Below are 26687 nucleotides of genomic sequence, written 5' to 3' on the forward strand. Positions count from 1 at the left end.
ACTGCTGCACATGCAAACATGAATTCGAATACTTAACTGTTGTAACTTAGACATAATAATCACGCTTACACACAAGCTCATTCATTTCCTTAGGACGTTCTAATATTCCCGTGACTCGACCTTCTTAAACATTGCACTATCTAAGACATCGAACCTCAAACCATTCAACATAAATGTTCCCAAAATGAAGTACACGGACCCCGTGCCCAGGTCCGGCTCCGGCTCCGGCTCCGTGTAGGTACTGTAAACTGTGTCGTGCAGAAAAGGGAAGGCACGGACCCCATGCCTAGGTTCATGTAGGGGTCTGTGTAGGTACTGTAAAAACAAACTGAAAAGAAGGAAGGGCACGGACCCCGTGCCAGGGTCCGTGTGGGGATCCGTGTAGGAACTGGAAATGGTACTTCGAAGAAAACAAAGGCACAGACCCCGTGCCTGGGTCCGGGTCCGTGTACCCTCGGTGAAATCAAACCAACGAAAATTCAATATATGTGATGCTCAACATTCTGAACATGATTGTACAGACTACGAACCGACACCTCGAGACTCATCCTAGGGTGCTACTACATTGATATAACCCGTACAAACACCCTGAATCAACGACATCCAACTACGACACGATACAACTCAAAAACACGGGACTTGACACACAAACCTTTTCTTGCGACTTCTAATGAATTCAAGTGCCTATCAACACTAACCGGTACACCAATTACCAACCCAACACCATAGTAAACATACCTAAATGCCGAAACAGTCACCCATCGATGCCAACGAAGCCTAAAACAATAAAACTTCAAGAACACATCAATAACATAATTTTCCAGAAAACGCAGTTTGAGCAGTCCCACGAAATACACCATAACACACTCAATTTTTATCCAAATATTTCGAATTTTATATCATATCGAAGGCATCAAAAATTTCTACATTTTATACGTTGAAAGTTTCCCAAAGTCTTGGCCGAAAAATCGCAGTATTTAAAAGATCAGTAAAAACGAGATTTGAGATCCCAAAAATGGTTTCAAAAGTGATCCAAACATGATTGCTCAAACTTCTACACATCACCCATGTGTTTTCTCGCATAAAAACATCGCAACACATGATATGACTAGATCGACGCAGGAAAAACAGAATATACATGCCTTTGATGTGAAAAACTAACGATACGACGATACCTAAGCGGAGACGGTGCGAGGCTTGATCCGGGACGATTGTGGCACTAAAATCTTGCAATAAAATTCACGAAAAAATTTCTGGAATGATGAAGGGAATGGGGCGGCTGCTGTTTTCTCTCAAGAACCCTAAGGTTTGCTCTCTCAAAATAAATAAATCTGAATTGGAATGAGTGTGTGTGTGTGTGTGTGTGTGTTGAACGGTTTCAGTGTGTGTAAAACATGTGATTAGTTAATTAGGGTGGGTAAAATTTGCGTAATCAATAATTAAAAAGATAATTAAAATATTACTCTCCACTAACCTCTATTAAAATTCTCTAACTTAAATAAAATGCACAAGTTCTAAATTTTAAAAGTTTTCAACTCATAAAAACAATAAATAAATAATTTAGGTTTTAAAATACTAACACTTCATAAATTAATTGAAATTCCCCAGCCTTAACTTAAAATGAAATACCGCATTATAATTTTTCCAAAAATTGTCGCCGGTCTTTTCCTCGATTCCGCCCCGAATAATCGCCTGAAACAGGAAACTCACAAAACATTTAACGTGCATCACAAAACTTCAATAATTTAAAATAATGCATTTAAATAAACCATGCATCACTAAAATCCATTTAAACTTGAATAACTAACTTGACAATTAAATAATGCATGTGATTTACGTGTACTGATTTTGGGCTCTACAGTAGTATTTCTCACATAGACGTTAAAGAAGTGTTGTATTGAAGGTGTTGTCTTCAGTCTAGACTATGAGTTCAGTTAGGCAGTGGGTAAGTCCTAAACTAAGAGAGTTATTACACTTGTTATAATTAATCAGCGTCTTCTAGTGGATCCTACCCGAGGTGATACAAGGGGTGACGTAGGAGTAGTTGAAGTCTCCGAACATCCATAAACATATCTTATGTACTCTAACTGTTAACCCCTAGCTTTAAACTAACTTGATCAGTTCGAGTATCTATTAGTTCAGTTCTCACCATAAACTGAACTGATACATGCGAGAACTGATCCCCCTTATCTTCAGTTAATTAGTTACACAAGATTAAAAGCTTTAACCGATCAGTTTTCTTAACGAAGGATTACTTCTAGTGTTTTTCGCTTGATTTTATTTCAAACTCGATCTAATTCATCGGTGTATACATTCTCAGAAGACGTGATATTGTAACTTTTGGAGAATATTTTGTTTGAATCACCTCAAGGTGCTCTGCAAACGATCCTTCAATTGGTATCAGAGATAGCTGTTCTAAGAAGGATATTTTAAAACTGATATTTTTTTTTAAAATGTGTTTCAAAATGTTTTTCAAAATCCTTTTAAAAATTTTATATCTCACGCATTTCTTAGAATAGAGGGGATTGGCTCAGCAACTAACATTGTAGCCACTTCACTCGATTCAACTTTTATTATTCTAGTGGCTTGCATGGTTTTTGAGGTCAACTGACAGTAGAACAACAAAACTGATCTGTGGACAAGATTTCAGTTGCAAGATTACCAGTTCAACTGATTAACAGATGAAACCCAACTATCAGCTGAAACTGATGAGTTAAGTGGAGTTTAATCATCAGAAGTATCGCTGCTTCATTGCCATATCAGATCAGAAGAGATGATCAATGCGGTTCAGCAATCAGTTGAGTCCAATTTGCATCATCTAGACCATTTAGCTAGCACATAAGTTAAGTTCAAAGCAGCTAGCCGTTCATCTAGAAAAGGAACTCAAGACTATTTAGTCTTTCAAGCATTCAAGTCAACCAGTAGTTGGTATATTTAGTCCTATAATGTGTAAACAGATTGATAACTGATGTTATTTAAAATTTTAGCTAAGTGTAGTAGCAATTTTCTGTTACATAACTGGTGCGCTTAATTAAAATACAAGGGATGTTTATTCATTTAAATAAACATCTTCTTATCCAGTTAGTTTAAGTATAACTGAACTGATATTTCCAGTTATTGCGTAGCCTTAACAGCTTGCATGGTAATTGCTGCTGAAAATATTTTTTTAAATCGCGTGACTATTTATATTTTTGAGGGAGAGTTTTTGATTCATTTCTTAAGGGGGAGTTATTCTTTAAAACTGATTTTAAAATTGCTATCCTTCGAACTGAAAAATTATTTTCAAATCGTTTTATTAAGTTGTTGAGGGGGAGCTTTTCTTTATTCTATCCCTTGAACTGAAAGTTCTTTATTCTCTTTATTGTTTTGTATTTGTTTTTGATTTTCACAAAAAGGGAGAATTATTAACTATTAAATTTATTTTTAATCGCTTTAACTGTTCAAGTTTTGTGATCATCAAAAAAAGAGAGATTGTTGGAACATTTCATGTTCGAAATCTTGATTTCGATGTTAACAAAACTTGTTATTTTGTTTCTAATGTATTTAACTTAGTGCGCAGGTAGCTGGAACTGATCAGGCTTCGAACTGATCAATTATCAAGCCAAAACTGGAGCTGAGATCAGTTACGATCTGTCAAAATCACAAACTGAGGACGTCCAATCGCACAAACTGAACCAGTCGAACTGAAATGTAAAAGAACAGTTCCACTGTTTGTCCAGTTGATGGGTGGTTCAGCAGAAGATCTTCAGAAGCCCGACCAGCTGATGAAGTGTTCAACTGATGAAAAGTCTGGCTGACCAGTTCAACTGAAAGAGTGAAATCAGTTCAACTGACTAGTCAACTGATTTCACCAGCCCAACTGAAAATCAGTTCAGATGACCAGTTCAGAGCATCAGTCAGAAGCAATCAGTAGCAGATCAAGACAAGCTTCGTATTCTAGTTGATTCTACTACGTACAAAGATATAAAAGCTATTGTACAATCAAGGTACAATAAGAGACGTTGCATCAGAGCTTAAAGCCAAATGTTCCGGAATGGATTTAGAGGAACAGATTCAAAATGCAACGGTCACAATAATTGAGTCTCACAGTACGTTCAGTCAAATGCCTATAGATATAAGCTGAATCTCAGTCAAGAAAATGATGAGAGTTGACAGGTGAAAACAAGAAGGGCACGCATATTGCATATCAGCTTACAAGAGACAAGCAATCATCCCAGAGGAACACTTTAAGGTGTTATCAGCTTATATTAGAAGTCTATTTCCCTCAGTGTGTGAGAACATCCTTGTTCAGTTCTCAAATACAATCACTCAAATTTCGTCTTGCACACAGACGTAAAACATGTGTATGTAGTCTTTCTCATAAAGACGTTAAAGAAGTGTTGGCTCGAATGTGCTTCCTTCAGACTAGACTAGGAGTTCAGTTAGGCAGTGGGTAAGTCCTAAGCTGAGAGGGTTATTACACTTGTTGTAATTAATCAAAGTTTCTAACTGTTAACCATGAACATATCTTGTGAATTCTAACTGTTAACCCCTAGCTTTAAACTGACTTGATCAGTTCAAGTATTTATCAGTCCACTTTTCACCATAACTGAACCGATACATGAAAGAACTGATCCCCCTTATCTTTACTTAATTAGTTACACAAGATTAAAAGTGTAACGCCCCAGGTTCGACGACTGTCCTCACTGTACCAAGACAGGTCTTTCCAGCGTACTTATGTAGTCACTCACACGCACCCTGGGAAGTTTCCCAGGGTGCGTGTGAGTGAGGACATAATCACGCTGGAAAGACCTGTCTTGGTACAGTGAGAACAGTCGTCGAATCTGTGGCGTTACAAAAAGCTTTAACCGATCAGTTTTCTTAACGAAGTATTACTTCGAGTGTTTTCCGCTTGATTTTATTTCAAACTCGATCTAATTAATCAGTGTAAACATTCTTAGGACACGAGCTATTGTAGCTCTTGGAGAATATTTTGTTTGAAGCACCTCAAGGTGCTTTGCAAACGATCCTTAACTTTCAATCGTATATCATTTTGGGTGAAGTTTGATCCTCAAAATATTTTTTCTTTCCTTTTAAGATCATAAAATAGCATAACTTTCCAAAAATATCATTTTAAACAGTATAATTTACACAGCTTTACAATAAATTGTAAAATAACATATTTTCATCAAAATCATCATTTTAAATCATATAATATCATTTTACAAACATTATGATCCTTCGGGACAATGTCAACCGTTTATGTATTTTCTTAAGTGTAAAATTACTGTTTTGCCCCTGGACATTAAAATTCCCGACTTTATGTTTTTCTCTCTTCTAATGACGTGAGATTATTCCAAATAATTATTTAAACTTAAATATAATTTTTCATAATTTTATCCCGCTTAAAACTAGGCTTTTCAATTAATTCTTAAATTAATGTTTCGTGAGGCGATTAAATCCCGGATAAATCCAAAACTCCATATTTTGATCCCAAAATTTAAACATAACATTTTTATTATTTATTATACCCTTGTGAGCTATCAACCACACATGTGGACTCATGGTTCTAATTTTTCCTTATTAAATTCAAAATATGCCCCATGATCGAGCCACCCGAGCCAACTCCTAAAATACTCGAGCAAAGTCCGAGCCAAACCCGAGCCAACCCACTTAGGCACCCTCCTGACCAAGCCCAAACCCTTGGACCTAGCCCCTGACTCGCTCAAACCTTGCTGGACAGTAGACCAATTGCATGTGTGTGTGTGTGTGCGTGAGGTGTTCTAGTTGCATTATGACTCCTAGCTAGCCTAAGGCTCTTCCATCCGAGCTAACACCGTACCACCACGACCATAACCGACCCTGGACCACTCCCAGACCCAACCCATACCAGCCCAAGCCCCTGAACCCATTTAGCGAGCCACCTAAATTCAGAACACCACCTGCGCGCCCTTGAGTTCCCTCAAAATATCTCGAGCCAGGGACAAGTCCAGCCACTCCAGCCCCTGACCCAACCCTTGCCCATCAACCTTGGACCCTGAAGGACCAGCTCTGAGCCACCCAGCCCCATCAGCAAGCCCCCTTGGCTGCTCTCACCTTCAACAGAACGCGCGAGGAGTCCCTGCTCCATGGGACTCCTCCAAAGCTGCACGCGAGGGGTCCTAGCATGCTTGACCCTGACCCACGTCCAATACGAGCCCTCGTCAAGACATGGTCGAACCCCTAAGCCCCATTCATAAGAACCGAACCCTTGCACCTGGACAAACCGAACCAAAAAACTCACGGTTCTCACCTATTTACCCACGGTTGTTCCATCCTTGTTTCCTCTATTATTTATCATGTTTTGACTATATTCCAATCACATTTTATCATGTTTTGGCAGCGTGTCCGTTGGTTTCAAAAAAGTTTTTCATAAAAGCGTAAAAACATCGTATTTTTGAAAATAAACGTTCTATCGTAAAGATATTCAAACACCTATTTTTTCGCACATAAACAATTAAATCATGGATAATATGATTTGTATGATGTTTGAAAAGGTTTAGAAAACGTGAATTTACGTTTATAATGCTCGAATATTCAGTCGTCAGCGAGGAAGGACGAAAGGGCGACGAAGACTCCTAGCTTTTCTTCCCCGTTTTTTTTTTAAAAAAAATTGTGTGTGCAAAGTGGGAAATTTTCGGCTGCTGGTGGTGTAAAATATGGCGCTCAAAAGACCTAGGAGTCTTTATTTACAAATTAATTAATATACTAATGGGCTTTGGTCTTGGGCTTGCAAGCTTAAGGGTATTTAAGCCTACTTAAATAAATAAAATTGGGCCCAATAACACTTAATTAATTAAATAATTAAAGTTTATAAAATTAATTTCCATAAAATAATATTTTTGCTCTTTTAAAACTCCTTGTTTGCCCAAAACCGCCTTCCGGGGAAAAATCGAGCTCGGCTCGTAAAATAATTCGAACTCCGATATTTTTAGAAAAATTAAATCATTTTTAATCATATTAGGAATTCTTTCCATTAATTAAATAAAATTACATATTCTTGTCTTGTTCGTCCCTGGTCTCCTTTCCCCTGCCTATTATCGATGTCACACCCCTAGTCTATACTTTTAATCAAAATAGGATTTGAATGTTATATCTATATTTCAAACAAGGACATAAATATGACCGTTTTGTAAAATTTTGGCATGATGTCCCTATATTTCAATACGTCAACACTCAAGCAATAATAACAATATGTAATACATTAACCCTCAAGCAACAATAACAATATGTACATATAATAATTTCCTTTTATACAAACATATTATGTATCACTGTACCCATAGACTAACATTGTAAAACTTGTTTCAAACCCTGACATTGAATTCATTATAATACATATGCGAAAGCTATACCATAAAAATCCCGGTTCTTGTCGAGGTGAGGCATGTCACAAGTATCCGTTGGCGAACCGACATCCTATATATCTTCTTTACATCAACCTGTAATACATGAGCTACATGAGTTTATAAAACTCAATAAGTTGGCACTTATACGTATCAATATGCGTAGAAAAAACATACATATCAAGTCGTGAACAACAATGAATCTTTAAACCATGTCATATCATAAATTATATTCATGTTCATTTTTGTACTTGAGCCTCATTAGTTGACCTGTACTACCGTGCTTGCTTTATTATATAGTTACTACTGTGTTGGACGTCAGGGAGCAACCTTTGGCAACCCCACGCCCCGTGAACATATATTGGCCAATAGGTTTGGTGGACTTAAAACCACCCATGATGTACAAGCTCTATATCATGTAAAAATCAGTCATTTTCCTTTCATGTTCATGTTCATATTCATAACATAGCACCCATCTTCAATATTCATGAGTTTCTTTCATTTTTAATACATAACAATGGAATATGATGCTATGTTTTCATCAATAAGATACTAACGATTTACATATAGCAATAATCAATGGGAAGTATTTGAAATCATAGTATTACTTATGTATTACTTCAAGAACATGCCAACTTACTGTCCAAGTGTACGATTACTGGTTTGAGATGATGTTTCTCGCTTCTATACTGTCAAATATATCAATAAACCAATCACTATGTATAAACTAGGTGAAAATCCTTTCTTTATTGTCCTCTACATGTATAATAACTAAAAGATAAGAAAACTTACACCATTAGGAAGTTATTGTGATGGAGAACTTGATTCTAACTTCAAAAGGATGAAAGGGATGAAGAATGGAGCTTTTGGGAGGAAGAATCCTTGTTTTCCTTCGTGCTTTGCTGTTAGAGAAGGTAAAAATGATGGGATTTGCTTGGAAAATCAAAACTTATCTTTTATACATGAGGCAGAGCTCGGGCGGAGGTCTTTTACCTCCCGTGCGAGGAACTCTCGGCAAAAGTTTTGCTCAGGTCCGCCCGGGCGGGCAACTTTCGGCCCTGCACACTGTTTCATCAAAAATTTCTCCAACATCGTTTCTTCAATTCATAATATGAAAAGGTGGTAAACAAGAAAGTTGTAGCTTTATGTCTTGGCTTGCATCTCCAACTGAGTTAATGTCATTTGAAGCTCTGAGTAAAAATTTATTCTTACACTCCCATCATGTGTCAGTGAATGAATGACGATATACACGACACACTTCGGGGCGCTTTTGGCATGTCTTCCACAATGATTTGGACAAAACCCAAAACATGAAAGTTGTAGATTTACATCTTAGCTTTCTAATGGTTATGGCCTCACATAATTTGGATAAATATTCTAATCATTATGCTAAAACCCGTAAAAACTGTCATATTTTCATCTCATTTCCTACCAATTTCATTACACCACTACTACCTACACATCTTACTATCACTATTTAGACACATATTCATTCTCAATATACCATGTACAATCTAGAAATCATATTCAATGTCAAATTTGATACCTCAATCAACATGTAAAACATAATGAGCTAAATAACTACATATAAAATGACATAAACGCATTATTATCATTTGTACGAGTAACCAAACATTACAATCAAATATTCGGTTAAAATCCTTAATTTCATGTAATCATGTCATATTATCATTTAGTAATGTAATCATATAATAAATATCATGCTAGCATTTAAAATCAGTTAATTAAAACAATTAAGCAATTAAAATAATTTTGCATGCATGCTGTTTACGTAGGTTGGTTTTTCGGACGTTACACTACCCATTTGCGTGCTTGGACATCTCCGTGCCTTTACCAAGAAACACGGTACACAACATCACATATGCTAATCTCGAGCTCAAGTGGCCTTTATCCATGTTTTAGGCGGCTGAATCGACTAGGAACGAAATTAGATTATACAATGTTAACAAATGAGTTTCAACATCGAATTACGATTAATTTTATTAAAATATAATCAAGGTCTTTATCAATGTTGATCACATGAGTATACAGATAAAGAAATAACAAATCATGAAATAATGCATTATATTAAAATAAAGATTGTTTATTACAACCGAGTCAAAAAATTTCCTAGCCAACAGTTGACTTACAGAGCATCTACTCTAACACTCGTCCAGACCACATTGAAGGTCAAGGAAAGCTTACCATCAGGTTGGCAATGGGCCGAAGAAAGAAGACCCAAGTTCGCTGCCTTGGTGAAGAAGACTCTCTTATAATGGCTTGGCTATGGAATTCTATGATACCCGAAATAAGTGATACATGCATGTTTCTCACCACTGCCAATGAGATTTGGGACAGTATACTCCAAACATATTCCAAGAATGGAGATTCTATCTTAACAGCCGCAAATCTCATTAATCGGCTCCGCTCTAAATTCTTGGGTGATAAAAATCCTTTTGACATGTTCATGAGCTCCTTTCCTGATCTACACACTAATCAATTAACACCTAAAGTGTTCGAGTATGTGTTTTGTTCATGTTTATGGCCATAATTGTGGTAAGTTGTGATGTGATTCTTCAAACCACGAAAAGCAAACGTGCTCAAAACGGAGTCACGCCCTCGATTCGATGAAATAAAGAAACGTTTGCGTTGTCCCGATCTTTTTAAACAAGTATGGTTGTATTATTCACCTCTAAATTACTAAGAATGTAGCAACAAATATTAACGAAGGTAACAATCGAAATTCAAATGATCCTTCAAAGAACTCGTATTTGACAATCGAGTGAAGAACAATCGACAAACGCCACCAAGTTTTAAACTTTGATAAGTTTGATTTAAGAAACACACATAGGTGTATACAAAGCCAAACTTTGAAAAGTTGAGAGAAGAACTCTATCAATATGATTAAAATAAAAAAATTATCTCCTTACAATGACCAATTTTTGAGTATATATTGTTTACAAATCTCAAGGATATAAAAATCTAGTTGCCAAAATAATAAAAACTCTACAATAGGAAACAAGATTGGCACGGAGGCTTCTCTCTCCCACTTTGTTTAACACTCGCACAATGATCCTTCCAATCCTTTGAACGCCATGCCCGAACAGATTCATATCATAATCCCCTTCTTCAAAAATATTTGTCCTCAAATCTTGTCTACCTACGCAAAAATGAAGCACATTAGTAATAAAAGGAGTTAAATTATCAACATGCTTACCTTTCAACTCAAGTTTGTAGGTGCTATCGTTTGCTCGCTCCTTCAGCACTTGAAATCCCAACATTTTCCTTTCCTATAAACTCATCAACTTCACCACATACCAAATAACAAATGACACCAAATAATAACAACAAGATATCATTAAGTATCACAAAAATCAGATTTCTCCCCTTCTTAAACCTAGTTAACACACAAATGAAATTCATACACGTGTACGACCATAGCTCACTAGGAATAAGATATAATTGATGAACGACATATGAATACACTCGACATGTCATTCTTCCGTATGCAATGCATGTATCACAATCACACTCAACATGTCGTTTCATATGCAACCAACACAAATAATCATGTATTATATCAAGGATAAAATCGGAACAATATGCCTCACTAGCACATAACTCATGCGATGAATATAGAATGAAGAATTTATTCTCCTTAAAATTGTATTCATTATGAACATAAAAATTCTTATATCTATTCATGCTCTCTCCAAAGTCATGACAAAACAAGTATGAATCGTGCAAATAGACCATACTAAATGTACTACCCATGCAATCATTTATCACATCACACGAATTTAAGTCCAGTGCATACAATTCATGGCCAAGACTATGTATTACAAATTTAAAAGCTTTTGAGAAATCAAAATCAATAGGTGAGATTAAATCAATCAATGCCTCACCACTCTCACCTCCATGACTCCTCAACAACAACATTAATTCACGGTTAGACCCTCTAGACATCACATTTACAACTCTCACACCAAATTCTTGAATACAACACAACAACGAATTAAGATAAGAACGAAAGTCATACCTCATGGTTGTTGTATTGGCAACTATGCTTACCTCATGGTGATTGCTCTCAACATCATATGGATCATCCAATTGCATTTTTACACCATCCAAATTTGCTCGCCTCCTCATCATGTCTTCATCGAAATCCTGCAAAGGAGAAATAATAATGATCGGGATTGAACCAACTATATTATCACAATGATAATAAACCTCTTTGTACAAAAGTATTTTAAGGGGTTTATACAAAAGTAAATAACTGTCATTTTCCCTCTTTTCACTCTTTTGGGCCTATAATTTATTTTTCTTTTATTTTCTTTGGCCTCTTTTTCTTTTTCATCTTTTCTCTCATTTTTCTTTCCTATGACCATCTTACTCTTTTGTTCACTCTTTCTTTCGGTCATTTCACATTTCTTTTCTCTCAATTCATGAATAAATTTCAATTGATCATCAAGAACATTTTGATTCAATTGAAACCATGAAACATTTTGTTCATCAAAAAATTTATGTACGATAACTTTTCCTTCCCTACTCAGACAAATTAGACATTTCTTCCCCACCTAATAATTCGGCTTCCACTGTAGACAATTTAACATCATTCGACTCATCAACTAGTGGAATACTATCATCAACAACTTTCTCAACCACAATCTCAATTTCAGGTCCTTCTACAACCTCAACTTCATGTTTCGGTTTACCAACAATCTCAACCTCCACTTGTGATTTCAGCTCAATCGCAACATCAACCTCCATTTGAGATTTAAGATCTACTGGCGATTTTATTATGGTCACCTCATCACGTGGACATCGAATGATATAATGCCTGGCTTCTAAACAACAACATATAATATCACAAGTATGAGAAATTGAATTTTTAAATTTACCTTGATATTCATATCTTGTAGTTTCACGTCTCGACTGATCCATTGGCCTAACAATGATTGTCTCTACCCAGTTTCTATACCCACTATTCTCCTCACATCGTCTATCATCATCACGATCCAAATGCAACACTCTACTTCTTTCAATTCCACTACCTCGACTAGTCTCATCAACATGCTCATCATATGTCTCAACTTCTTCCTCGCATCGCCAATACCTTTCTCATAAAGGCTTAAACTTCTTCTCCAATATTCTATCCCACCCTCCTAACATTGTTTGAAATTGACGATCGTCAATCATTATACCTGCAAGAAAAAAGGTTAGTTGTAGAACCCGAAAATCAGATTACGTATAAGCCATGCATAATTGCTATTATTTAAATTAAAAATGAATTTTTATAAATATATGAAGTGTTCCATTTATTTTTATAATTGTTAAGTCATGATTATTTATTTTAAAGGTAGATATTTAGTTTTATCTTTTCAGGATAAATACGCGAGGTCGGACCGGAGTTTGGAGATTAGAGTTAAGATTAATAATAAGAAAAGTATTCCTAAATTTACTTTAAGTCAAGGAATAATTTAATTTAAGGAAATAGAATATTTTAGGATTTATTAAATTAATTGGAGCTAAATTATTAAATAAGTTCTTTTAGGTTCAATATTTAATTAAAGCTTAAATTAAAATGTGTAAACAAATGAGAATGATTTAATCTAGGTATAATATATTCAAGAAATTAAACATAGCATTTTAATACTTAATTATTAGATCAAGCAATGCCATGCAAGAAATTATTCTAAATTAATGTGTGAATTCACTAAAATGTGTAATGGGTATTCAAAACCTTAAACAATTAAAATGCAAGGTTTAAACCATAACATACCATTCAAAATTAGTATGAAATCGGTAAACCCTTTTAAACAAATTCAAATGTGGAGTAAATCCATTTAAGTCACTCCTAAATGTATTTTTTTTTCATTTTCACTTTTAAGTCACCAATTATGGGTAATTAAAACACCATAATTAACCTTAATCCTTCCTCAACTAATTTCCAAGCAAATTAACGTGTAATGTAGCAAAAATAAGGATAAAAACCAAGGGCCAGCTAAGAGGAGAAAACAATTCAAATCCATTCCACTTCTTGACTTGTAACCTCCACCTAAATGCACTTCAATACCCATTTATCACCCTTGAACCCTCCCCATCATTATCTAAATTTCCTACACACCATTACCTTCGAAATTAGCAAAGAATCAGCAGCTTAGAATTGTGAGAACAGCAGCAGAAATAAGAAGAGAAAACCAACTCCGCTCCGCCGCTCATATTCGTCGTATTGATTTGTTTTTGTCAAAACAAATTTCAGGCATGTATATATCATTTATTTGCTCTTCAATCAAGTCATATTAGATATTTTAAATCAGTATAAGTTCATGAATCAAGTGACAACACGAAATTTGACAGCAACTTATTCAAATCTCAGAACATGCTTCTCGGCTTTATGATTTGTGCTTCACAGGTTGGATGTTTGTGTTGTTTACAGGGAGTTGCTCGATTCCAAGCATTCATGGCTGCTTCTAGGAATGTTTTAGAGTGTGTTAGGGAGTTGGTTTAAGTACATAGACTCAGGAGAAATAATTGACAGCAACATTTCTATGAGTTATAGATTTTGTGTCAAGGTTCCTGTCATCGAGTTGTTTAATCTGTGTGTTCGAATCTTGGCTGTCCTAGGGGCTGTAGACATGGTTAGAACCCTACATCAACATGTCAAGGACGTGATCAAATCATCCCTTCAAGGATTGGTTCACGGATCCATCAAAATTTCAACAAAACAACACAAGTGCATTTCGGTTTTCTTCATTTTCTGTGAGTGTACACTTTCGGTTTTTGGGTGTTGTTTGGATTATGGTTGGCTTCTAGCCCATAGCCATGGTTCGTAAAACACTTAATAATGTCTAGATTGAGCCATGGTAAATCATATGGCCAATGGAACGACACAAGACAGCAAAATATTCCAATACAGCACACTACACAGAAAGTGGTGCTCTCGGTTTGGAGCTGTGATTGTCCTAGGTGTTGGCTTTGTTTGTGATTGGCTTTTAGCCCTTATCCATGGTTCAAGCCATGTCTTAGGATGTTGATAAGAGTCTCTGGTCGATGGTTCAATCAAATAGCCATTTTTTTCAGAGTTGCACACCAAATTTGCACCACAGCTGCTGCTGCGATTTTTATTTCTTGACAGCAACTGTGAGTTCGGTTCAGAAGGTTTGTTCGAGTTCTTGATTTGCTTTTAGCCTATGGCCTTGGACTGTACAATACCTTAATGAGTTAGGAAAGTCATGTTTTTGACCGTTCGTGATTGGTCGAGTTTTAGAGGTCGTACGAGAATTTACGGTGTAATGTGCCAAAGTGACTCCCGAAAGAGTGTTTCATGATTTTGGCCTCCATTCACCTATTTTAGTGTTTTCCAGTCCTCATGAATATTTTTCAGTATGTTAGGGATATTTTAATCATGGTTAAACATTGGTTTAATTTTGGTTCAGGTTGGTACGAAGCCATGATTGAAAACCAAGTTGTTGGTCCTAAACATCTCGTTTTTGGTTCGATTGTTAAGTTTTGTCAAGTTAAGATTATTTGTATGTGTCACATATTAGAATTAGGTTGCAGCAAGCCTGGGAGCGATCCAACTCATCTGGTAAAAAAAAAAAACAAGGTTAGAATTATATTACGTGCATAAAAATTTAAAAAGTTTATTTTTGAGATATATGCGATATGTCTTGTGGCCACCTTACGTTTATGGGTTTGGAAGCCGGTATGCGCAACCGAGGACCTCTCCACCAGGTGACTTACGACCAGTTTACGATTATGTATGGGTACGAATATCCAGTCCAAGGGCTGTGGTGATCTCTACCGCCCAGTATATTGTGGTTTAATCTGATCAGGCGCTCACGTTATGTTATGGGCCACTTGCTTAGAAACATTATCTCTACCAGAAAATTATGATATGATATGACAGAGCTCTATTGAGCAAAGCTTTTACGCATTATTTACATATATGCACGTAGTTATAATTATTCATGATACGACTTTCATTGTACGCTTTACGATACCATATTTTTACGTTGCATGCGATTTTATGATATATTTTCTTGTATTCATGATATATACATGTTGAGTCTTTAGACTCACTAGACTTGATTGTTGTAGGTACTGATGAGGTCGAGGCCGAGGGTGGAGACCAGTGAGTTGGCTTGGGTCAGCGGTAGTAGGTACCCGAGGACCTCATATTTTAGTTTATGCATTTTCTTACGTTCAAACTCAGTTTTAATACGTTGGATATATTTTTAAGTTGTTGTTTGAAAACAATATTTGCTTCCGCTATTATTTTAAAGTTAAAATTATTTACATGTTTATTTTATAAATGAGGCAAGATAATTATTTATTTAGAAAATTTTTAATAATTCTGCTAAAATATGAATATGAAATACGGGCGTTTACATTAGTATAAAACAATAAAGATTAAAGTTCCTCACCGCGAATCCTCGCGGTCACTCCAATGAAAATTAACTCAGCTATCTCTTTTTTTTCCCTCACTACAAATCCTCGCACGTCACTCCAAGAAATAAACACTTGCCCTCAAGTATTTCACTCGATTTTGAGAATTCCCTCGTAGAGTATGCTTTCAGGCTTTGTAACTTGTGTGCATAATATTCATAAGTTCAAACTTCACGACACTTGCAAATTGACTTACATGGACTACGAAAAAACAAGAAATTTGAATTTTTTTTTATTGAGAGTCACTTGAATATGACTCACCAAAGAGAACAAGATTCAATGCAAAATAATAGCACAAGATACTTGAATATTTCTCCCACAAGATAATTAAACAAAATACCAAAACCAAATTTATGGAAAAGTTTCGAAATTTTTTATATTTTTTTTTTTGGGATTGCACAAGGATGGCTGTAGAGCCCAAAATCAGTATACGTATAACTCATGCATTTATTTAATTTTTAATTCATTTATTTAGATTTAGAATGAGTTGTAGCGATGCATGATTTATTTAAATGCATTACTTTAAATTATTTATATTTTTGTGATGCACGTTAAGATATTTTCTTGAGTTCATGTTTCAGGTGATTTAGGGGCGGGATCGAGGAAAAGAAACCGGCGACGCTTATGGCAATTTTAAATTTGGTATTTTATTTTTAAGTCGAGGATGGATCATTTTGAATAGTTTATTAAGTTTTTATCATTTTAAAGCCTAATTTAATTATCATGTGAATTTTAGATTTTTAAAAATTTTAAAGGTTTTCAATTGTGTATTTTTAAAATTTCCTTTTTAGTGGGTTAGCATTTTATTAGCATTTAATCTAGCAGTTTATGTAGCAATTTGATTAGCATTTTAATTAGCAAGTTAATTGAGTAATTAAGATATTTATCCCCTTAATTAGGTTGTAACTCACGCACACACACCTACACACACACACTTACACGGCCAAAACACACAACACACACTACACATTTTTTATTAGATTTTGAAAGAAAAACTAGGGTTCTTGTCTCTAGTAGCAGCCGCCCCACTTCTCTGAAACATTTCTAGCAACTTTCGTTGGATTTTGTGCAATAAAACGAGCCACTAACTGTTCCGGATCAAGCTTCGCTCTGTTCCCGCTTTGGTATCGTCGGTGCGATAAACTTTAACATCATAAGGCACGTATATTCTATTTTTCCTACGTCGATCATGTCATAGTATGTGTTGCGATGTTTTCATGTGTGAAAATACACGTGTGATGCGTAGATGTTTGAGCAATCATGTCTGGTTCACTTTTGAAACCGTTTTTGGGATCTCAAATCTCGTTTTTTGTTGTTCTTTCAAATACTGCGGTTTTTCAGTCGAGAGTTTGGGAAAACGTTCAACATATGAAACATAGAAATTTTTGATACCTTCGATTTGATATAAAATTATAATTATTTGGATAAATATTGAGTGACTTATGGTGTTTTTCGTGGGACTGCTCAAACTGTTTTTTCTGGAAATTTATGTTATTGATGCGTTCTTGAAGTTTTATTGTTGTAGGCTTCGTTGGGGATCAACGGGTGACCATTGTTGCATTTAGGTATGTTTAGTATGATGTTGGGTTGGTATTTGGTATACCGGTTAGTGTCGATAGGCACTTGAATTCATTAGAAGTCGTAAGAAACGATTTGGTGTCAAGTCCCGTGATTTTGAGTTTTGTTGTGTCGTAGGTTGGATGTTGTTGTTTGGTGGTGTTTGTGTGGGTTTGGAACAAGATAATAGCATCCTAGGATGTGTCTCGAGGTCTCGATTCATGGTCGTGGTGATCGAGTAGGGAGATTAAAATTATAAGCACATGAATTCTCGTTGGTTTCCTTCCACCGCAGGTACACGGACCCCCACACGGACTCTTACACGGGGTCCGTGCCTTTGTTTTCTTCGAAGCACCGTTTTCCAGTATCTACACGGACCTAGGCACGGGGTCCGTGCCTTCCCTTTTCTGCACGACACATTTTACACTACCTACACGGACCCGGAGCCGGACCTGGGCACGGGGTCCGTGAACTTCATTTTGGGGAAAATTTATGTTGAATGCTTTGAGGTTCGATATCTTAGTTTAGGGAAATTTTTAACAAGGTCGAGTCAAGGGAATCTTAGAAAGTCCTAAGGAAATGAATGAGCTTGTGCGTAAGCATGAATATTACGTCTAAGTTATGCAAGTTAAGTAATTAAACTCATCTTAGTATGTTGCAGCAGTGGCCCCAAAGAGAGATCCAATGAATCTCTCAATGCCAAGTAAGTATGTTTGACATGCAAAAAAAAAACATTTTAAAGTTTTTGAGGTATGCTAAATGTCTTGTGACCAAATTATGAATTAGTTTGGAAGTCGGTGAACGTGGCCAATGACCTCTCCACCCATTAAAGCATGAAAGGGTTTAGATCAAGATTGGAATGCGGTAAAGCATGACCAGGGACCAATCCACCTGTTAAAGCATGAACGAGGATCTCATATATATGCAGTGGATTTTCCCTGTCAGCCCAGTACTGTGGTTTAGTCTGATCAAGCGTATTTATATATGGATCACTTGATTTTAAACACGTCTCAACGCAAAATGATGTAGTTATGTATGTTCAAATATGTATAAGTATGCAAGCATTTTAAGAAAAGTTTCACATTATGGCACGTTTATATATGTATGTAAGTTCAAGCTTTTATACGCACCTTCAAGTTCAAGTATGTATGACCTATGTTAAAGTCGCATGTGATTTTATTACGTATTACTCGTTACTCCCAGTATATACGTGTTGAGTCTTTAGACTCATTAGACTTGATCGATGCAGGTGAGGATGCATTTGAGGAGACGAGAGGTGGGAACCAATGAGCTGGCTTGGACTGAACCGGAGGCTAGACCCGAGGACCGCCCATTTTTTTAAGAGTTTACGAAACGTTCAAAATACTCTGATTTATGTTGCCGATTATGAGATTTTAAACAAGTACTTTTGACAAACTTTATTTTGAGATCTTTGGTTGCAACTATATTGATATGAACAGTTTTTTTCTCGAATTGTGAAGGTTCACGATTTATTTTAAGAAATTTTTTAATTCTTCCGCAAATTACAAGTAGTTCAAAATACGAGACGTTACAATGGCTGTGCTAACTCGAAAAAAAAAATCAGAAATTTCGAGAATCGCATGATTCAGGAAAGATGAAGAGCGATAGGATACACAGATCTAAAAACAAAATGAAAGATAAACATAGATCTGATAATAATAGGATAAAATTACTTGAATCAAAGGGAACCTAAACCTCTTATACCAAATGATTCGATTCTTCAAACCACGAAAAGCAAACGCGCTCAAAATAGAGTCACACCCTCGATTCGATGAAATAAAAAAACGGTTGTGTTGTCCCGATATTTTTGAACAAGTAAGTTTGTAATATTCACCTCTAAATTACTAAGAATTTAGCAACAAATATCAACGAAGGTAACAATCGAAATTCAAACGAACCTTCAAAGAACTCGTCTTTGACAATCCGAGTAAAGAACAATTGACAAACCCTACAAAGTTTCAAATTTTGATAAGTTTGATTTAAAAAACACACATAGGTGTATACAGAGCCAAATTTTGAAAAGTTGAGAGAAGAACTCTATAAATATGATTAAAATAAAAAATATGATCTCCTTACAATGACCAATTTTTGAGTATATATTGTTTAAAAATCTCAAAGAAATAAAAATCTAGTTGCCTAAATAATTAAAAATCTATACTGGAAACAAGATTTTTTTCTCGCAGGCAGTGCTCTCGGGCGGTTGGATTCTACCGCTCGAGCGCTAGGTCTTCTGTACTTGTACAGTACGTCTGGCGTTCGGGCGGTAAGATGTTACTGCTCGGGCGCCTAGTGTTCTGGAATTCTTCTCGTGGACAGTGACTTTGGCTCTCGGGCGGTAGGATTTGACTGCTCGGGCGCGGAGGCTTCTGTCTCCCACTTTGTTTAACACTCGCACAACGATCCTTCCAATCCTTTGAACGCCATGCCCGGATAGATTCACATAAAGTTGGATCCTAGAGCATTTAATTGTGTGTTTGTTGGGTATTCATCAACCCAAAAAGGCTACAGATGTTATCATCCTCCTTCCAAAAAGTTGTTTGTTTCAGTTGACGTTAGATTCTATGAAAATTAACATTATTTTCCCACTCCTTGTCTTCAGGGGGAGCATCTAGGTTTGGGAGAAAAGGAGGATGAGGATAATTTTATTTTACCTAACTTCTCCAGTCCTCATCTACCAAACCCCCAATCTGTCCCAGAAGATGTCCCAAGAGATGTCCGAAGATTATTTAGTCGAACATATTCAAGGCGGATAACTCCATCGGTCCTTGAACTTGTGCAAATCCAAGGGCCGAACCGAGCTCTACACCTGAGCTAACAATTTAAAATCCTATCACACACAATGAATATACACCTCACTCTGTAGATGACCCTAGCTTGCATGTTCCAATTGCCATTCGCAAAGGAACAAGAGATTGCATAAAACACCCAACAATTATGTTCTTTATTGTAGAAGATATGATGAAAGTAAATTCTTTATTTCCAGCAATTATTTCCTTCCTATTCGTTTGACACATTATATTACAAAATTTTAGTGTTTCTCCTAAAAAAATGTCCGAGAAAAATACATTGGTATGAAAAGATTTTACCCCTCACCTGTCACATCACCCTAACTCTGATCCATACCCCCTTTGTTATGGACTTGTCACTTGAAAAACAAATCCCATAAAAAGGTATTCGTATGTTCATAATCAAACATATACATAAATTAAATAAATAACCGTAAGTATCACACGAAGAACCATAAACCATTTATCAACTTGAATCAAGAGATATCATTAACTGTAAGTATCATATGAAGAACCATAAACCATTTATCAACTCACATCAAGAGATCATAAAGTAAATTCAATCATTATTTTGGTGGAAAATATTTATTCCGGAAAATCAACAATGATAGTCACATGCCTCTATGAATATATATCATCGTTAATAATGAATTTCAATCAATTTATGTGAATAAAAGCACATCCACATCAGCAACTCGTACTGAATATATGGTCTCATGACCAGAATTACAAAAATATCATGTTGTATCAGATATATAATCCAATAGTCGACAAATAACCAAGTCAACTGAATACATCATCCACCAGCTAACTCATAATAAACCACGTGACATCTGTTAGAGTAGGTGCCTGACAAGTCAACTTGTGGCTTGGGCTTTATTGACTCTAATGTAAAACAATCTTTATTTTAATAATATTTACGATTTTATTCGATTATGACTTTAAACTTTATCTGTATACCCATGCAAGCTGCAAAGATAAGGTCCTTGAATATACAATAGGTACCATGAGGTCTGCGTCGTAACCTAAGATCATGGAACTCATTAGCAAGTGTACCATATATATTAAATAGGTTCCTAGTCGAATCAGCCGCCTAAAACCAGGATAAAGGTTGGTCGAGCTTGAGACTAGTATCTGTGATGTAAACCTCGTGTTTCATTGACAAGGGCATGGAGATGTTTATTCACACAGATAGGTGATCATATGATTATGCACTGAACAACCCTCCCTCGGAGTATCCAAGTGGTTCCCACTTATTGAGTGGAATAGTATGAAGTTATGGTCACTATGTGAAAAATGACATTTTACTTCGACAGGCGTTACTTCGGCAAAAATAAATTACGAAGTAATATATTACCAATAACTTCATTAATAACACAAGCGAAGTAAAATAATATATTTTACTTCGGATGTTTAAAAACACGGGCTTCACTGTATTTTTTTTATATATTTTACTTCGGCATATCAATTTTGATGAAGTAAAAAATAATGAAAATACGTCTTAATGAAATAAAAAGATTAAAACATGCGACGGGTTTTTTAAACCGTCGCCAAATTTTAAATCGGCGACGGTTTAATTTAACCCGTCGCTAATTTTAGCGACAGTTAAATAAAAACTGTCGCATATTTAAAACTAGCGACTGTTTTCTAAAAACTGTCGCTATATTTAGCGACGGTTGTTATTTGACCGTCGGTAAAAGTAGCGACAGGTTAAAGTCAACCGTCGCTAAATATAGCGACAGTTTTTAGAAAACAGTTAAAGTCAACCGTCGCCGATTTAAAATTTGGCGACGGTTAAAAGAACACCGTCGCCATTTTCAAAAAAATTCCACCCCGCATATATTTCCATCCATTTTAACCGTCGCCGATTTAAAATGTTGCGACGGTTTTTACTAAAACCGTCGCCATTTTCAAAAAAATTAAATCCCGCCTATTTTTCCCTCTATTTTCTTCCACCACTCTCTATAAATACATACAAATTCTCTCCAATTTCTTCCACTTCACTTCACAACAATTACAATTTTTTCTCACTTACACAATTTTACAACTTCACAACACTTAAAATTTTTATCACTTACACGATTTTACAATTTCACAACACTTAAAATTTTCATTTCTTACACGATTTTACCACTTTACAATACTTAAAATTTTTATCTCTTACACGATTGTACCAATTCATAACACAGATTTATTAAATTTTTTATGTTTTACCGCACCAATTCATAACATAGATTTATTAATTTTTTTTTATTTTACCTAACATATTAGCGACGGAACTTAAATGAACCCCGTCGCTAAGTAGAGACGGTTTTTGATATAAATTCCGTTCGCACACTAGCGACGATATTTAACATGATTTCCGTCGCAAAATAGCGACGGTTTTTAACATGAATTCCGTCGCTAAATAATAATTAAGAGGAAGTTATATAATATACTACTTCATTATTCACTATAATCGATGAAGTAAAACACATTTATTACTTCGACACCGGTCCAATTCTGGACCGGTTTTCCTCCCAAAACCGGCCAAAAGACTTCGGTATTTTCAATACTACAACTTCGGGTATTATGCGAAGTAAAAGGTACATCTATTATTTCACGTCCATATACTTCGGCACTTAAGTACCCTATTACTTCAGATATTATCTGAAGTAAAAAGTGATTTTTGGCATAGTGGGTTGTACACAATTATTCCTTTGACCCGAGACAATGTAGGGGCTATACGTACTAGCATGCACTTTGATCCGTTTACCGACTCTATCGAGGGTTATCAGGTGACGAGGGTGGGTATAGTTTTGAAATACGTATGAGCAAATGCATTGTAGTCGGCGATTCATCGTTCGCCTACGGGTAAAGATATTCTATGTGATCTGATGAGTTAATAGTGCAAGGAGTCTATGGCAAGAGCAAGAAATGTGCTTTAGGGAAAGGTGTTTTCCTAGTTACACATGACATGCCACTATTAGTACTAAAAGATAAATCGCATCATTATCGAATTCATATGCAACTCTCGATATACCAATGGTTGCAGATTTGATCGGGATATATTTGTTGAAAGGACCGTACTGTATTCTAACCATGACTAAAGGTTCTTGCAGGCACTATTAGTGATACATAGGGGATCATGAGGCGATGCTACTAGACGCTCTTACCATGATCCGATTGGTGCAATCAGAAATGAGTTCTGATATTCTCGATAAAAGAGTTGATGAAAATAATGGGGTTAACTAGGGTAAACCCGAATAAGAATAAATGTTATTCTTAATCACATGGAGATGTGAACCCACGACTAGCTATATCCCTGAACCATTGAGGGTCAAACAAGTATCGGAGTCTGTGTTCCCGTTGAGATTGTCAAATTTCAAGGAGTTGGAATTTGGTGACTATAGTTTGATGGAGATCAAACCGGAAGCTTATAAAGGAGTTTTTGAGCTGAATCCATAGGATAGAAGAAATGGAAGTTAGCATGATTGCTAATTAAGGAAGGAGAGTAGAACTGCCTGTTTTGTGAAGGAGTTCACCAAAACTTGCAGCTGCACAATATGGTAAATGAAAATTTTGAACCTCGAAATTTTCAATTTTCATTATATGAACAAAATTTGTATCCTTGGTACATCGGCGCTCTCGGATTGTCAATCAGGGTTATAATGAGTTCGGAATCATTAATTTAGTGAAGTGAGAATTTATTGATTAAATCATTGTGCTAGTAGTAGTGACTACTAACATGTAAAAATTACCATACATATTCTAGAGGAGTCTAGAATTAAATTAACATATGGGTTAATTATATAAATTAAATAATTGTTATTTAATTTAATTAATATATATATATATATACATTTTATATTGTGATATAAAATATAAGTATATATGATATTAATATATCATGTATTATCAAAAGTTGATAAATTTGTTATATATTAATTATATGAGAATTTAATTATAACGAAAATATACATTCTTTGTGGAGAGAGACTCCTAATTAGATTAGAAGTCTCCATCTATAAATACACCATAAGAAAGCATAATTCTATAGATATTATTTTCCAATAAAATTTATAAAATTCATTCCCAATTGAAAAGGCAACCTCACTGCCACCATAAGGCAATTGGAAGACAATTTGGCAACTAAGAGAAAATTAGATTTGCTTCATCATGGATAGAGAATCCATAATGGTTATTAAGAATGAATTAAGGAAAAATCCATAAAATACTTCAAAAAAGCTCTCGGCCACTTTGACAAAGAGGGTTCGGCCACTTCGAAAAAGTGGAGGAAAAATTGGCCACGAATTTCTTCCTTGTGACGCACCTTGTCGTCGCTACACTGACTCTAGATTTAGGAAATTCGGACGTCTCAGTCTCAATGAAAAATCGTTTGGATTTTCCAGTGTAGACCAAACGAGGAATAAAGTTTTCGATCGTGGACCTAATTATGCGATGAAGGCTGAAGAGCCGTTCTTAGGAATATAAAAGAAGGGCTATCTCCGCTTAAAAACCGGAATAGTTGGTGTCCAGCGTTTAATATGCGAAGATATAACTCTAAACACCCTATGGATGTTTTAAACACACGACGCCCAAGCAATTTTTTTTTTAAAACTTCCGCAGCGTCTTGGGTGCGAGAATTCAATGAACCAACAGTGGTATCAGAGTTAAGGATTGTTTGCAGAGCACCTTGAGTTGCTTCAAACAAAATATTCTCCAAGAGCTGCAATAGCTCGTGTTCTAAGAATGTATACACCGATGAATTAGATCGAGTTTGGTATAGAACCAAGCGGAAAACAGTCGAAATAATCCTTCGTTAAGAAACACTGATATGTTTTATATCATGTGTAACTGAATAACTGAAAATAGTAGGAATCAGTTGAGACATACATCAGTTCAATTATGGTTAAAACTGAACCGAAAGATGCTCTTACTGATTAAATCAGTTGGAAAAGAATATTTAAACAATTAAATATACAAGATATGTTATGGATTTTAGGAGACTTCAACTGCTCCTACGTCACACCTTTTACCACCTCGGGTAGGATTCACTAGAAGACTTTGATTAATTACAGCAAGTGTAATAACCCACCCAACTTAGGACTTAACCACTGCCTAACTAAAATCCTAGACTAGACTGAAGGCAGCACCTTCCAGTCAACACTCGTCAAATGAATTGATTTCACTCTTTCAGTTGATCTGGTTAGCTGGGTTCTTCATCAGTTGAGCTCTTCATCAGCTGGCCGGTTTCTGATGATCTTCTGCTGAACCACGTATCAGCTGGACAATCAGTTGAACTGTTCTTCGATATGTCAGTTGAACTGATAAAGTTTGGTCGGTCAGTTGTTGTTTCCAGTTTACGTCTCGATAGCTTCATTTTTACTTCTCTTAACTTATAAGTTCGAAGCCTGATCAGTTCTAGCTACCTGCGCACTAAGGTACATCATTAGAAACAAAATAACAAGTTTTGTTAACAACAAAATCGTGTGTTTTAATTAAATTGTGTTGAGTTTATTATTTCTAACCACGTAAGAATTTAAGAAAAATGCCCCTTAAAATAATTTTTCAAAAACTAGATTTTTTTTTTTAAAAAATAAAATAATTAGGGTTCTGCCTGGAACAACCCAAACCTGGAAATGTTCCGGGCAGACGCGCGTTCGCGGCGTGCTGCAGACAACCACTCCCGCCAGCACCCGGTCGGATCGGCAGCGAGATGGCAGCGTAAGCGGGTGCCTGGGAACGTCTCGAGCTCCGTGCTAGGTCGTGGGCTTGAATTGTTCGGGACATGGGCGATTTTCTGATTTTTCCAAATTTTGGGTTAAATTGATATTTTATGAAAATATGGACGATTTTACCCCTACAATAATTTTGATAAAATCAATTTCTTAATAAATAAATAATTGAAATATGATTTATTTTATTTATAGTAAAAGGTCTTTTTACAAGAAATTTAATTATTTGAAATTTTAAAAAAAAGTGTTTATTTAATTTGATAATTATGGCGGTTAGTGATAATTTATGAGATACATGACTTATTGATAATGTGTGATATTATCGTATTTATATATTATATGATATTATATTTTAAAAGGATGAACGAGAGCCATGACCAATGTGCTAGGTGTAGGTTAGGATACTTTACGTGTTGTAATTTTTGATTATTTGATAATTAAAAGTGGATCTGGTTTATGCTTCGTTCCCACCCCTAAATTTGTTTCCAAATGTGCCATGGAAATTTAATGAAAATATTAGAATTAGTGAGAAATCAAAATTTGAAGATGGTGGGCCCGATCTTTGGAAGGAGTTTTGAAGATCGAAGACATGTAAAATATTGGAAGCTTATGTAATATTGCATTGCATCCCTGCATTTACCTAGGTTATTGACATGGATCCATATGTGGCTCGTATGGATCAATTAGCTCTTGGTTATCGATCATCCTTTAATATTTATAATGTATGTGATATTTTAGCAATAATCTGTATGTGCGTTATTATTAATATACTGACAAGAGTTGTATGAATC

At 35.6% G+C, this 26687-nt stretch overlaps 1 protein-coding gene across 2 annotated transcripts in view; it reads left to right on the top strand.

The window, feature by feature from the left end:
• LOC140819807 (pentatricopeptide repeat-containing protein At4g14850) overlaps positions 1–15484 on the top strand; it is a 76509-nt gene extending 61025 nt beyond the window's left edge. The window contains exon 3 of one of the 2 annotated variants that reach the window (XM_073180039.1): positions 15468–15484. The gene's annotated coding sequence lies outside the window, so the exon portion shown is untranslated. Of the gene's footprint in view, positions 1–9541; positions 9711–15467 lie in introns of those variants that run through there. The other variant, XM_073180038.1, reaches the window with a different exon arrangement.
• The last annotated feature ends 11203 nt before the right edge of the window (positions 15485–26687 follow it).

The sequence above is a fragment of the Primulina eburnea genome, chromosome 18, assembly GCF_022965805.1.
Source record: "Primulina eburnea isolate SZY01 chromosome 18, ASM2296580v1, whole genome shotgun sequence".
NCBI lineage: Eukaryota > Viridiplantae > Streptophyta > Magnoliopsida > Lamiales > Gesneriaceae > Primulina > Primulina eburnea.